Genomic DNA, 15,431 nt, shown 5'->3' with positions numbered 1-15,431 from the left:
TTTTTAGTGGGTGTTCAAAATTAGTTGGTGAACAATACAATTCGCGAGTTAGTTAAAAACTTAGCTGTTATCTAAGAAAAACTTGTAGTTTCATTTAGAAAAAAAAAAATTGCCGGGTGTAAGGTGTGAGTTTATTGAGTATTGGGCTGGAAAACTTTATATCCTATATACAATTTTTAACCATATCATGTGTGTTAAAATTTAGTTATTAAATTATTTATTTGTATAATATATATTAAGATAAAAAATATATTAAAAATTAGTTAAATAATATATATTTAGAGTGATACTATTAGTATAAGTGTTTTTTGTTGGGTCAACCGTGGAGAAATCAAGCGAGAGAACATAAGATGAGAAGACATCACATCCAACTCAAAACCTTAAAATGTCAAATAAATAGGTCTCTCATCTTATAAACTCCTCGCTCTTCCTTAGGGGAGGAGGGGTGCTTCACCTCGTTGTAGGATCAGAAGAAGCAGAACTCGGACCCTGCAAGTTGTGTCCCTCCGGATGTAAAAAAAATTACCCAGAACAAACAAAACGGAGGGTCCGAATTCCATGTTTCAAATTTCAAATTCCATCTGCTGCAAATCGGACCATGCGATTTGTGAAGCAAAATTTCATGACCAAAGAACTCGCATGGTCCGAGTTGTGTACTCTGAGTTTTTTCAATTTTTTAACACAAATCGGACCGTCCGATTTGTGTATTCTGAAATTTTTTTCAACTTTTTCAACACAAATCGGAGGGTCCGATTTGTGTACTCCCACAATTTTAAAAAACACAAAAAATTACCATGTTAAAGTATATCACTTATTTTACTTCCATATCAAAATTTTTTTGCCACTAACTTCAACACTCTTCACACTTGCAACATTAACTATCTCTCCCTCAAGTGTGAGCCTCCACATCAAGCATCAACTCCACTCTAGCTCCTCCACCACATATGAGTATTCGTCTATCACACCGCCGCAAAACACCGCGAGACACGTCGCCCGAACCACCTTTGCCAGGAAGACTTTCAATACTTCACCTTAAATATCCTTTAAAATTACCAGACCGATTAACCATTTGTTGGGCCAACCGTGGAGAGCTCTCGACTACCGAGAAAACTTTGGGGAAGAATCAAGCGAGAGAACATAAGATGATAAGACCTTAAGGTGTCAAGTAAATGTGTCTCCCACCAAAAACCTCCAATCAACATCTCCACCGACCAGAATGAAGAACAAGATGAGAGAAACTCGTAGTTAAAATTTCAAGCCGATCCAACGGTGAACAAATGAGAAACTGTCATTTGAAATTTACTGCTTTGGAAAAAAACAGAAATTCGGTTTCCCTTCTCTTTCTCTTTGGTGGCTACACTCTCTTTCTCTCAAAAAACCCCAAAATCTTATTAGGATTGTGGCACAATGGATGCAAAGAGATACCCTCAAAATGTTAAGTTTGGACCTTACAAAAGAGAGAAAAATCCAACATTTTTTTAGTTAAGTCTAATTAAGTTGGCACAAATCCAACAAATAAAAAATAATTTTTTTTCTAAAACAAAATAAAAAATTTATTATTTTCCTAAACAAGATTTTTGAACTTTAATTTTTTAAATACGATTTTTTTTGTATTTGACCCTGGCAAACTTTATAAAAACTAGCAAATTTGCTGTACCTTCTCCCGAATTTCCCCTTTAAAATTTTTAAAATACACGTTTTTAATCAATGTTATCGTCTTCAAAAGAGTATATAGATTTACAAATAGTATATAAGAGTATACAAAAATATACAGACAATAAGCATCGCTTCTTCAAAAATTTTTTTAATTACAAATTAAGAAAACAAGTCATATTTAACAATGGCAACCATTATTATCGTTTCAAAAAATATACGAATACACCAAAATAAGCCATATTTAACAAAGATTTTTTTAATTATAAATTAAAAAAATAATTATTTTCCAAAAATAAAACCCGACTTATTTCCATGTACTCTTATGTATTCTTATGTATTTTATTTTTAAGATAATTTACTAAAATAAAATTTTTGAATTGTAATATTAGCGAAATATAACTTTTACAATTTGGATACCAAAATACAATTTTTTAGAAATCTATACAAATTGTTGAAGAAATTCCACAACTTCTAAATACATATAAATCGTGGGTGGAGTTCCACAATTTATGTTCAAAAGTGATTTGCATAGTGAGCATAAACAATCTTTTTTGCATAAATTGCAAAAGCCATCAAAATCTCTTCTTCCAGTCTATTACTTAATCTTTTATTTTTTTTTCTTTTTTTTATCTTTTTCTCTGTTCTTGGCTTGTTTATTTTTTTTGTATTAGTTTTTTTTTGTTTTTTTTCCCTCTTCTTCCTCTATTTTATTTTTATATTATTATATTATATTTATTCAATCTTACAGTAGCCATTTTCTATTAATACAAATATAAGAAGATATTAATAAATGATATATATATTCTGTGTATGATTATTAAGTAGTAGGTAAGGTTAAAATGTAAAATGATAGACTTGGTATATATACTACCCACAAATAATATGAAAGTGTGATATTCTACAACTAACATCAAATTCATGAGTTAGTAGGTAATAATCTAACTATTTTGTATGAGTCTAATTTAATACCCAATAAAAAATTCATATATTATTTAACTGCCTTTCATAAATCCATTGAAATAACATGAGTGAGGATAAAATAACATGTCTATAATTTTTATAAATTATATATATAAAAAAACAACAAAAAAATTAACTAAGGTAAAAAAAAGAAAAAAATATTAAAAATACATATTCTAACTAATATATTCAATATATTGTTTAATTAATTTAATAATTAATATTAGTATATAAATAATATAATTGAAGAAGCAAATATTTTTTTTTCAAGAGTACATAAGAATATATAAGAGTACATAAGAATACACAGAAATAATTAGTATTTTATTTTTGATAAATAGTTATTTTTTTAATTTATAATTAAAAAAATTCTTGTTAAATATAGCTTATTCCCAGTGTACTCGTATATTTTTTGAGACGATAATAATAGTTGTCATTATTAAATATGACTTGTTTTCTTAATTTATAATTAAAAAAAAATCTTGAAGAAGCCATGCTTATTATTTGAGTATTTTTTGTGTATTCTTATATACTGTCTGTAGATCTATATACTCTTTGGAGACGATGACATGGATTAAAAACGTATATTTTAAAAATTTTAAAGGAGAGTTCGGGAAGAGGTACTGCCAACTTGCTAGTTTTTATAGAGTTTGTCGGGATCCAATGAACTTGCCTAAATATACAAAAAAAATCGTATTTAAAGAATTAAAATCTAAAAATTTTGTTTAGAAAAATAATAAATTTTTTTATTTTATTTTAAAAAAAACCAATAAAAAATATATATACATACGGTACCATTTTTTCTTTTCAAACTTGATAAGCACACAAATTTATTTACATAGTATATATATTAGCACAAAAATTTTTGCACACAGTGAAACTTTTATTAATATAGTATAACTTTTATATATAACACATAAATTTTTATCCATGGTATATAACATATATATTTTTGTCATGAATATAATTTATTAGTTGAGTGAGTTAATGTTTTAACTTTAAATTTTTTTTTTGTGCATCAAAATTTTATTTGCTATAGGTAAAATTTTTTTATAATATATACCAGAATTTTTGTGATGTATGTATATTATTAGTTGGGTGTCAATATTTTAGATATATAATTTTTTGAAAAAATTTGTATTATGTACCAGAATTTTAATGCTATACGTATTTTATTAGTTGGGTGTTAAATTATCAATATTTTAAATATGTAATTATTTAATTATTTTTGTACTGTATATCAAATTTTTTGTGATATGAATTAAAACTTATGTGTTTTAATTTTTTAAATATATAAAAAATAAAAAAGACAATAATTACAATTATAATGACAATGACAATGATAATATTGTTATTGATAATGAAACAACGTATATATACGTATATTTAAAAAAATTGCATTATGGCTTAATTAAATACTTAATTTAAAAAATGTTTAATTTTATTGATATATTTATATATAAATATATAATGACTTACTATAACTAATTTTCAATGTGTATACCATTTTTATTCTTTAACATCTTTTTCAATTATTTACTAAAAGATCGAAATACATATAACTCTATAATTCTCTATCTAGAACGTGAAAGTCCTATTCACAAAGATTCTTCGTAGCTAAAAGAATGCTTGTTAGTTAATTGGTGTTTATAGATTAAAAATATTTTTTTTTTAAAATAAAAAGGGCAAGGTGGTGGAGTGGTGGTACGGTGTGTGCGTTTCTAGCTTTTGTGCATCAGGGAGCACAGCAGAGCATTACAGTTGGACTTAGCGGGCGCCAGCTGGCATTGTCACTGTACGGATTCTAAGACGCAGCTACGGTCGCCGTTCCTGTCTTTTTCCTTGCCTTTTTCATCAGTAAAAATTTACATATATTTATCTTGATATAAAATTATTAATTAAAAATTTTAATATCTATTAACTATTAAATTTATATGACAATAATTATATATAAATATCTATTTTTTTTAATTGATTTCCCCTTAATTAGAAAAAGAAAAGAAAAAAACGCAACGTGATGTCTCTGAAAAATGGTACTCCTATTATATTATGAAACTAATTAATTATTCCGTCTTTTCCACTTTGGAAATAAATCATGAGGAGCCATATTAATAAGGGAGGAAAAATTGAAGTACCAAATCCCTTTGAAAGGTCTTTCATGTCACTGTCACCACCTTAGGTTAATATTGGATTAGCAATGAGCAATTACAAATTAACAATTAATAATATGCAATAATAATAAAACCCATAATGTGCTCGAAAGTTGGTGACAACTGACAAGAGTGTGGTGAGTCTGGGACCAAAAGACCCTCGAAGGTGTAATGAATTTGCGGTCTTGCCATTTGTCACTCTTTCACTTGTTTGGAACATTGGGTGACGATCATTTTTTGATCTGAATCTTGGTCTGCGTGCATCTAAATCAGTCTAATAAATAAGTGTGAGATTACTAAAATGCCTTCGTCGTTCGGTTGTGTACCTCTATGCCATCTCAGTAAATAGATCAAAATTAGTTGGATCAATCTGATTAACATTATTCAAAATTTAGACAGCCAAAACAAAATATTTGTTAAATCCTTTTCGTGTAGGGGTTGTTTGGATTTATGAAAAACAAAAAAAAATGAAAAAACAAATTTTTTGTTATTTGGATAGAAAATGAAAATTAAGTGGAATAAAAAGATATAATGTAGATTTTATAAAAAAAATTATAAACGAGATGTAAATAGAAAAAAATAGATAAAAATTAGTGAATTATAAATTTATTCTTTAATTAATAAATAAATAAAATATTTAAAAATATTAATATAATTTTATATTATTATAATTTTTTTATTTAAACAAAAGAATTTTTTATTTTTTTATAAATTTTTTTTATCTAAATAACACACAAATAATTTTATTTTTTTATTTTTTATTTTTTTATATCCAAATAAAGTGTTAATGCACGAAATTCGATTTTACTAAAAATCAATTAGGATGTAGTCAACTAAAAATTAGCTGATTAAAAAATAAATTCGTTATAAAATAAAAATAATTTTTTAATTTTTTAATTTTTTAAATTTTAAAATTAAAAAATTAAAATTATTTTTTAACTATTTGATTCTAATTTAATTATATCCTAATTAATTTTCTAAATTTTTTCCACGAAATTTGATGAGCGGAACAGGGGGTGATTGTCATTTTCTTTGAGAGGGGATATATATAGTTATTATTTAATTAATATCAATATTAAATTATTTTTAATAAATAAAATTTGCTAATTTATATGTATAAATTTCAAAAAATATTAACATAAATTATATTGATTGATATATACAAATTTTTTATAAATATATATATATAAATTATATATTTTTTATATATAAAATTATTATAAATATGGATATAAATTATTATTGACTAAATATTAATAAAAAATTATAATATTCATTGGACATGTAACATATTATATATATATATATATATATATATATATATATATATATATATATATATATATATATATTAATTTTGGCTATTATTTTTAATAAATAAATTTCATTATTTCATGTGTATAGATTCAAAAAAATATGGGTATAATTATATTGATAATTGATTTATATGTATAAATTCGAGTAAATATATGTATAAATTATATATTTTTATATACAAACACCTGTAAATATGGGTACAAATTGTTACTGATCAAATGTTGGTCCAAAATAATAATATTTATTGATGTTTGTTTTGAACTTTCGATACGATTATTAATTTATGCATACCAGTATGATATAAAAAGAGGACAAATAAAAACTTATCATGTAGATTATATTTATCCACATTAACATTTATTTTATATTTATTTAAAAAAAATATTATGTTACTATATACAAAAATATCTTCATTAATAGTTATAAAAAGACAAATATATTATTTTAATTTTTTTAAATGATTAAATAATTTTTTTATTTCTATCACACAAATACTCTTTTTCAATAACAATTAAAATAAAAAGCAAATCATCAAATTATTTCAAAAAAGAAAAACAAAGATTAATTAATCCTAAAAATAATGCTAATTTCAAAAAAATATATTATCTATGTTTGTTTTTGTATTTTACCCTAATTCATTGTTGTTGCTCTTTACCCTAACCCACCCAAAAAAAATTTTGTTTGATTGTGATTCTCTTCTTTTTTTTCCTAATAAGAATGCTTTTACTAAAATATTTTCAATATTAAAAGTGTCATCTTTTTTTAAGTTTAAATATTGCAAGACCCAAATATAGAAAATATACCATTTTTATTAGAACAGAAATAATTCGGTACAAAATTTATAAGAACCTCATCAATGTCAAAGGTTTATCTCCCTATCACTCTTATATTCATTGATTTTCACAAACTGAAAAGTCAGATTTTGTGTTTACAGAAAAGCCAATAAACCTCGTAAATCAATAACAAAAAAGCTAATATACTTTAGATGACGCGAGGTAGGGGACAACAACCCGACGACGTAAGGCAAGACAGAAAAAGTACGACGGTAAGATGCAGGGCAACAAAAGTAGGACAAGGCGAGGCATAAGCGATAACAGGACGGCGCGAAGCAGGAGAGCACGCAGTAGAGACAAGTTGGGAAGCAAGCAACCAGCGAGCAAGATGAGAGAGAAGACTGGGAGAATTGATTTTTTTGGGTAGGTTAGGGTAAAGAACAAAAACAAACACAAATAATAATTTTTTTTTAAATTAAAATTATTTTTAACATTAATTGATTTTTTTAAATAATTTGATGATTTGATTTTTATTTTAATTGTTATTTAAAAAAGATATTTCTGTGATAGAAATAAAAAGGATTATCTAGTAATTTAACAATAATAATTAAAAGGATATATTTATCTTTTTATAATTATTTATGAGGATATTTTTATATATATAATAATCTAATATCTTTTAAAAAAATAAATAAAAATAATAAATACTGATGTGGATAAATAGAGACTCCACGTGACAAATTTTTATTGATCTATTTTTTATATTGTATTAGTACGTATAAATTAATAATCGTACCGAAATAATCATTATATTTATGAGTAACGTAATAGTGCTCTCTTTATATACATATATATAAGCTAAAAATATTAAGTATTTTTATGACTTTTAAATTATTTTCTTTGTGAACTAATACTTTTATATTTTTTATGATAAATTAATTATTAAGTTACGAATTTTATTTTGTATTTTAATTCATTTGATAATAATTTTGTTTTCAAAATTTTATAAGATAAACAATTTTATTATGACAAGTCGGTCTCTCAAAAATGGATTGGAATTATGGTTCTGCATATCGAACCGGACTGGCCGGTTCAACCGAAAAAATCGGAAATCGGTAATCTAATCGGTCTGGATAAGGTTAAAAATCGCCAGACAAAAAACCGGCAAAAAATCGGTCGAATCGGCGGTTAATCGATGAACTGAAAAAACTGTCCGGTTTTTTAGCGGTTTTTGGTTTGGATATTAAACTTAAAAATGGCGTCGTTTTGAAGGTAAAAAAAAAAAAGAAGCAGCTAAACGCACGATTGGCAGGAACCCTAATCCTAATCTCAGTCTCTCAACTCTCAACTCTCACACTCTCAGAAGTCACGAGAGACACCATAGCCACCACGGGCAGACCCACCGTCGCATAGCCACCTAAGATGGAGCAGCCCCTCTTCGCCATCGCCTAGCCACCACCATCGCCACCGCATCCCACATCCCACAGCCCTTCTTCGCCGTCCTACAGCCCCTCTTCGTCGTCGCCAAGCTCCTCTCCTCCATCGTCGTCGCTGAGCTTGCCTCCTCCATCGTCGTCGCCGAGCTCGCCTCCTCCATCGTTGTCCTTACTCGCCGCCGGTAATACTCTGCCTTCTACCTCGCCTCCTGTTTAATTGTCGCCTCCTCTTTCCACCTCGCTACCTTCTGATTTTCTGTGATTGATTTTATGATTTATTAGCTTGCGCTTTGTTCATGATTTGTTATCTGTGCTTGATTTTATAATTTTTCTGTGCTTTATAGTTTGCGATCTGTGTTCATGTTTTGTTATCTGTGTTCATGTTTTGTTATCTGGATTCATGATTTGGTATTTGTTATTAATATCTGGATTCATGATGAGGTCATCAGAAAAATTCTGTGTGAGGTCATCAAAAAAATTCTGTGTTCATGATGAGATTATCAGAAAAATTCTTTGCTCCTTTACATGTTCACATTGTGTTTCCATAAAATTCCTTTAATGTTTAGCATTAAAAGTAGATGGCTACATGAATTGCATGTCTCTTCTTGCAATGCTGGTAAACTGTGCTACATGAAATACTATTGTTGCTAAGATAGGACAATATTCAAGAACTGCAAAATTCAAGATATTTACAACAGATCAAATATCAATTTTGTGCCTTAAAGAGCTACAATTCTTTGGTTGGTTATATAGCCTATGAACTTGTAACACTTGGGATTGATGGATTTGAAAGGATTATTAAAAAAAAGGCAACAAGGAGGTACAGATATATATGCCTGAAATAATCATGAGCTTGATGCATACTATTGTGCTAAAATTCAACTTTGCTTTGAAGAAAGGGGTTAGCAAGGATGTACCTAGATCATTTCGTGATAAAGGGTCTAATACTATGTCAAAATCTTAAATTGTTTAGTGACAGCTTATGATACATTTTATACATTATGGGTTTGTCATTATGTGCGTTTTTTTAGTTATAAATTTTGATGTTTGAAGTTGTTTGTGAACTTCTAATATTAAGTTATGGATAATTTATTATGTGAATTTTAAATTTTATTAAGTTAGAAATTATTGAATTTATATATTTAAAATTATTTTTAGGTTTTTTAATAATTTTATTTAATATTTTATTAAACCAGTTGAACTCTGGTTGAATCCTGATTGAACCAGTGAACCATTGAACCAGTGATCTCACCGGTTTATTGACCGGTCCAGTTCTCGCAACCTTGATTGAAATCGAATTTTCAAATTGCCTTCTTACATAGACAAGCTTGGTATCATTTGTCGAGTTAAACTTTAAAATAGTTTTTAAAATTTATGAATTGCACTGATTTAATCCTTGACTAAATAATTACATTATTTGTGTCTCTAAAATTGTAAAATATGCATCTAGTTGGCCCCCTCATCTCATTTCTGCCCATTTAATCTTGCTACCGGCAGTGACGCGACAAATGAGCACCACGTTGGAGCTTGCTTACCTCCACCGCTCTTGGACCCTAATCCCGTCAGAGCTTGCCTCTGCCATTGCTCAAATAAGAACTATCTTCGTCAAATGCAGGCCTTCGTGCTTACTGCAGGTCTTGTTGAAGATGATATACTCTCTCGCGATTCAGATATGCCTCTGCATCGCTTGATTTTTTTCTTCTTATGCCTACTTCGAATTTTTCATACCCATATGCACTGCCCTAGCATCTTTGTCTACAACAACATTATATAGACTTTCTCTTTTTCTAATCTCTCTCTTGGCCGGTGGAGCTGTTGAATCGACCTTCTCGATAGCATTGTCAATCTTCTAGAGCTTCCTGGAATTAAGTCGAAGCCATCTCAATCAGGCTCTAATTCTCCATCGACAAACACTGTGATGTCGAGCTCAAGCAAAGTGGTGCGGTTGTCGAGTTGGAAATTGCTGGAGAAAAAGGCCTGGGAGGCACCACCGTGAATTGCAAAAATGGTAAGATGGTGTCTTGCGAAACACGGTTGATGTTGAGAAGATTCTATAAGAACTCTGGAGGGATGCTGAAAGCGGAGGCAAGCTCCGGCGGGATTAGGACCCAAAAGCGGTGGAGGCAAACTCCAGCGTAGTACTCATTTTCCACGTAGTTATTGGCGACATGGTTAAATTGTCGCTAATGAGATGAAAGACCAATTAGATGTATTTTTTATAAATGTAGATATGTAAATAATGTAATTAGTAAGTTATGGACTAAATCAGTGTATTTTATGAATCTCAAAAATCATTTTAAAGTTTAACACATTATTTGCCACTCTAATTAATACAAAATAAAATGGGTATGTCTAAAACGAGCTCAACTATTATGTGCTTATTGAATGAGCCACATTTATAAAGGCCGTTAGATTTTATTAGATAAAAATCAAAGGCTAATATAAAACAAGAGCATTGATGGACGCTAATAAATATAGAATATCCTAGTACATAAATAAATGCTTTAAATGACAATACTTTAAACGGCAACAAAATCTTTTATTCTTAAATAATTAAATATAAAATATATAAATATAAAATATATGAGTATTTTTTATTTAATAAAATTTAATTATTATGTAATTTTTTTAATATTAAAAAATTATATTAAAATAATAATTTAAACAGTAACATAAAACTATAAAATCATTAAAATTTATTTTATATTACTTGATAAATAATTAGATTATTATATTCAAAATTTATTAACTAACTATTTTTATTAAAAATATTATTATATAATATAATTTTTTATAAAGATATTTTTAAAAAATAATTTATTTAAAATATTATATATAATACATGAAAATATTTTTTTTATTTTTTAATTTTTTTAGAAAAATAAAATAAATAATATAATTTTAAATACATACCTAAATAAAAAAGTTAATATTTTTATGTATTATATATAACGTTTAAAATAAATTTTACTTTTACAAATATTTTGATAAAAAATTATATTATATAATAATATATTTAACAAAGTAATTAGTTAATAAATTTTAAATATAATAAACTAATTATTTGTTAAGTAATATAAAATAAACTTTATTTATTTTATATTTTTATGTTGTAGTTTAAAATATCATTTTAATATTATAAAAAAAATTTGTATATAATAATTAATCTTAATGGATAAAAAACTTATATTTTTTTATTTATATTTTATATTTTTTAAAATAAAAATTTTTATCTTTATATAATAAAATATGTGATAATCTTCTTTTATATATATATATATATATATATATATATATATATATATATATATATATATTAGGGATGGTAAAACAGGTCGAATTCGTCGGGCCGACCGCCGAACTCGCTAAAAAATGTGGGTTGGGTTAGAATTTGAAATCTGTCAAATCAAAAAAATTCGCTAAATTATGTATATATGTTCTAATTATGTCACTTTATTTATTTTATTTTACAATTTCGTATATATGTTCAAATTATGTGACTTATTTTTTAAAATAAAGATGGTTCTATTGACAAATATTATTTTAAACAATTTTATTGAAGTTAAAAATTTTTAAAAAAATAATAAAAAGTTATATTATAATTTGGCTATTTTTTATTTGTAATTAATTGTTTAATTATTATTTTTTAGTTAATTTTAATTAATTTTATTTAAAAAAAAAACAAAGTCAAACGACTAGCATTTTGTACCCACTTTAGTTGGCGGGGCGGGCTGGCCCGTCCCGCTTAAGGTGCGGGGCGGGTTGGGGCGAGCCGGCCTAGTGAGGCGGTCCCAAAATCCTAGCCCTCTTCGCCTAACGGCGGGCTGGCGACCGGCGGGCATAGCCCGCCAAATATCCTCTTTTTTTTTTTTACTTTTAACTATTAAATAATATATATATGCATAAAAAATCTCTCATATTTTTTACTTTTAACTATTATAATTTCTAAAAGTATAAACAAATTATAATTTTTATATTCACAAACATTAAAGTCTTTGTAATTATAAATATCTAATAAATATAAATATAAACCAAGTTTTCATCCAAAACATAATTATAAATATTGTTCCCAAAGCAAAATAAACATAATCCAAAACATAATTATAAATATTGTCTCTAAAACAAAATAAATATAATCCAAAACACTCAATTTTCAACTTTATTCTCTTGTAAGTTAGGTTGAAGAAGTTGGACTTTGACCAAAAAATTGTAAAAATACCCCTTGCCACCCCTATATATATACTATCTAGTAATTTTTTATATATTAAATAATTATAATCATATAATAACATTGAAATCAGAAAACATATTAAATCTATTACAGTATAATTATTTAAAATATTATTTTAATATAATCTTTTAATATTATAAAAACATTTTGCATAAAAATTTTGTGAATTTGGCAAATTCTTTTAATTTGACCGGTTTCAAATCCTAGTCCGACCCACTTTTTTTAGCGAGTTCGGCGGGTCGGCCTGACGGACTCGACCCGTTTTGCCACCTCTAATATATATTAAGAAGATTATTACATATTTTATTATATAAAAGTAGAAACCTTTTGTTCTAAAAAATATAAATTAAATAAATACAAAAAATATAAATTTTTTTATTCATTAAGATTAATTATTATGCAAAACTTTTTTATAATATTAAAATAATATTTTAAGCTTTAATATAAAAATATAAAATAATTAAAATTTGTTTTATATTACTTGACAAATAATTAACTTATTATATTTAAAATTTATTAACTAATATCATATAATTTTTTATCAAAATATTTGTAAAAGTAAAATTTATTTAAAAAATTATATAAAATACATGAAAATATTAACTTTTTATTTAGGTATGTATTTAAAATTATATTATTTATTCTGTTTTTCTTAAAAAAATGAAAAAAATAAAAAAGTTAATATTTTCATGTATTATATATAATATTTTAAATAAATTATATTTTTTAAATATTTTTATAAAAAATTATATTATATAATAATATTTTTAATAAACTTAGTTTGTTAATAAATTTTAAATATAATAATCTAATTATTTGTCAAGTAATATAAAATAAAATTTTAATTATTTTATATTTTTATGTTAGTTATAGTTTAAAATATTATTTTAATATAATTTTTTAATATTATAAAATTTTTTTGCAATAATTAATTTTAATAAATAAAAAATACTCATATATTTTATATTTAATTATTTAAGAATAAAAAATTTTGTTGCCGTTTAAAGTATTGTGTATTAAAATATTGTCATTTAAAGTATTTATTTATGTACTAAGATATTCTATATTTATTAGAGTCCATCAATATTCTTATTTTATATTAGCCTTTAATTTTCATCTAATAAAATCTAATGGCCTATATAAGTGTGGCTCATTCAATAAGCACATAATGGTTGAGCTCGTTTTAGACATACCCAAATAAAACTAATGGATACGGACATCCTCAAAATTAAGAGTTAAAATTCTCTTAAGCGAAATTTCAAAACAAAAAAGTGACAAATTTATTTGTGAGATGAAGTTTTATGTATTTGTGTAATGTGCATAATTTAGAGCTTTTTCGGATAATAAGTCAATTTGATTTTTTAAATTTTACCTATTAAACAAATTGGTTATTGAGCTTTTAAATTGGTTAATTTAGTCTCTGAATTTTATAATTATTAAACAGGTTAAATTATATAGTTATTCCTTTATTTTTAGTAAAATTATAAATTAGTTTTTACATTTTAAAAGTTTGTAATTGGGTTTCTAAAAAAAATTAAAATTTGTAATTTAGTCTCTGCCGTTCAAAAAGTATTTGATTTAACAGAATATTCTCAACACATTCTCTATTTTAAACGTGTGAGCTGCACATATTTGACAATAGGAACCAATTTGCAATCTTAGTGAAAGTATCGAGACCAACTGTGTAATTTAACCATTTGAAAATGTCCAAAAACTTTCTAAGCTATTTGAACCCACCCCGTCCCTTCTCAGCTCTTTCACTCTCACTTTCTCACTTTCTAAAATGGCACCCCAACTCTAGTGTTCTCTGTCTCTCACCTCGGCTCACCATCACCGTGCCTCTTGTCTCCGTCATCGTGCTAGATCCACTAATAAATTAAATTGCTCTTTTTATGTTGATTTGTTACTATTTTTTTCTTAGACATTGAATTGTTCGCTTTAAGCATATTTGTGATTGGAATTGTTGTCTTTCATTTATCAGTGTTCAGTATTGGGATTGGAAGAAAAGAAAAAGTCACCACATGAGAGAGGCGAAATGGAGGAAGGAGGCGAGACCCGACTCGTGAACACAAATGCGGTGGATCCGGCGCGACGACGATAAAACGAGGTGAGAGACAGAGAGCGCTGAAGACTGAGGTTGGGGTATCGTTTTGGAAAGTGAGAAAGTGAGATTGAAAGAGCTGGAGAGGAGCGGAATAAGTTCAGATAGTCTAAAGAATTTTTTGTTATTTTCAAATAGTTAAATTATATGGTTAGTCCCCATATTTTTACTAAAATTGTAAATTGGTTTTTACTGTACAATTCACATGTTTAAAATAAATAATATTTTGAGAATATTTTGTTAAATTAAATACTTTTTAAATAATAAAAATTAAATTACAAATTTTATTTTTTTTTTAAATTCAATTATAAACTTTTAAAATGTAAAAATTAATTTATAATTTCACCAAAAACGTTGAAACTAACCGTATAACTTAATCTATTAAACAAGATAGTTACGTGATAATCCTCTTACATATATCATATTTTTGTTATTTTATACATCGTATAGAATTATGTTAGTTACGAAATTTTAATACATAAATAATTTTGGTCATTGTAATTAAAAAAATAATATTTTTATTTCATAAAGTACGGAGTAATTAATTTCTGATGTTCAGGTAATAATATGATTGGAAAGAAAATGAAGTAGCTCCTAAACTAATATTATGATGAAAGATATTATGTCCTTACTTTATTTCTCATACATTAAGTGGACATAAATCTTTTGATAAATTTTGCTAATAAGTATTATATATATACTATTTAAACATACAATATGTATAAATTTGAATGAAAAATATAAATTTATTTTTTAAATTTTTTACATATTGAATGTATTAGGAAAAGAAACTGGAACCTTTTACTT

Source organism: Arachis stenosperma, chromosome 3 (assembly GCF_014773155.1).
Source record: "Arachis stenosperma cultivar V10309 chromosome 3, arast.V10309.gnm1.PFL2, whole genome shotgun sequence".
NCBI classification, from domain to species: domain Eukaryota; kingdom Viridiplantae; phylum Streptophyta; class Magnoliopsida; order Fabales; family Fabaceae; genus Arachis; species Arachis stenosperma.
This window is presented reverse-complemented; position numbering follows the sequence as displayed.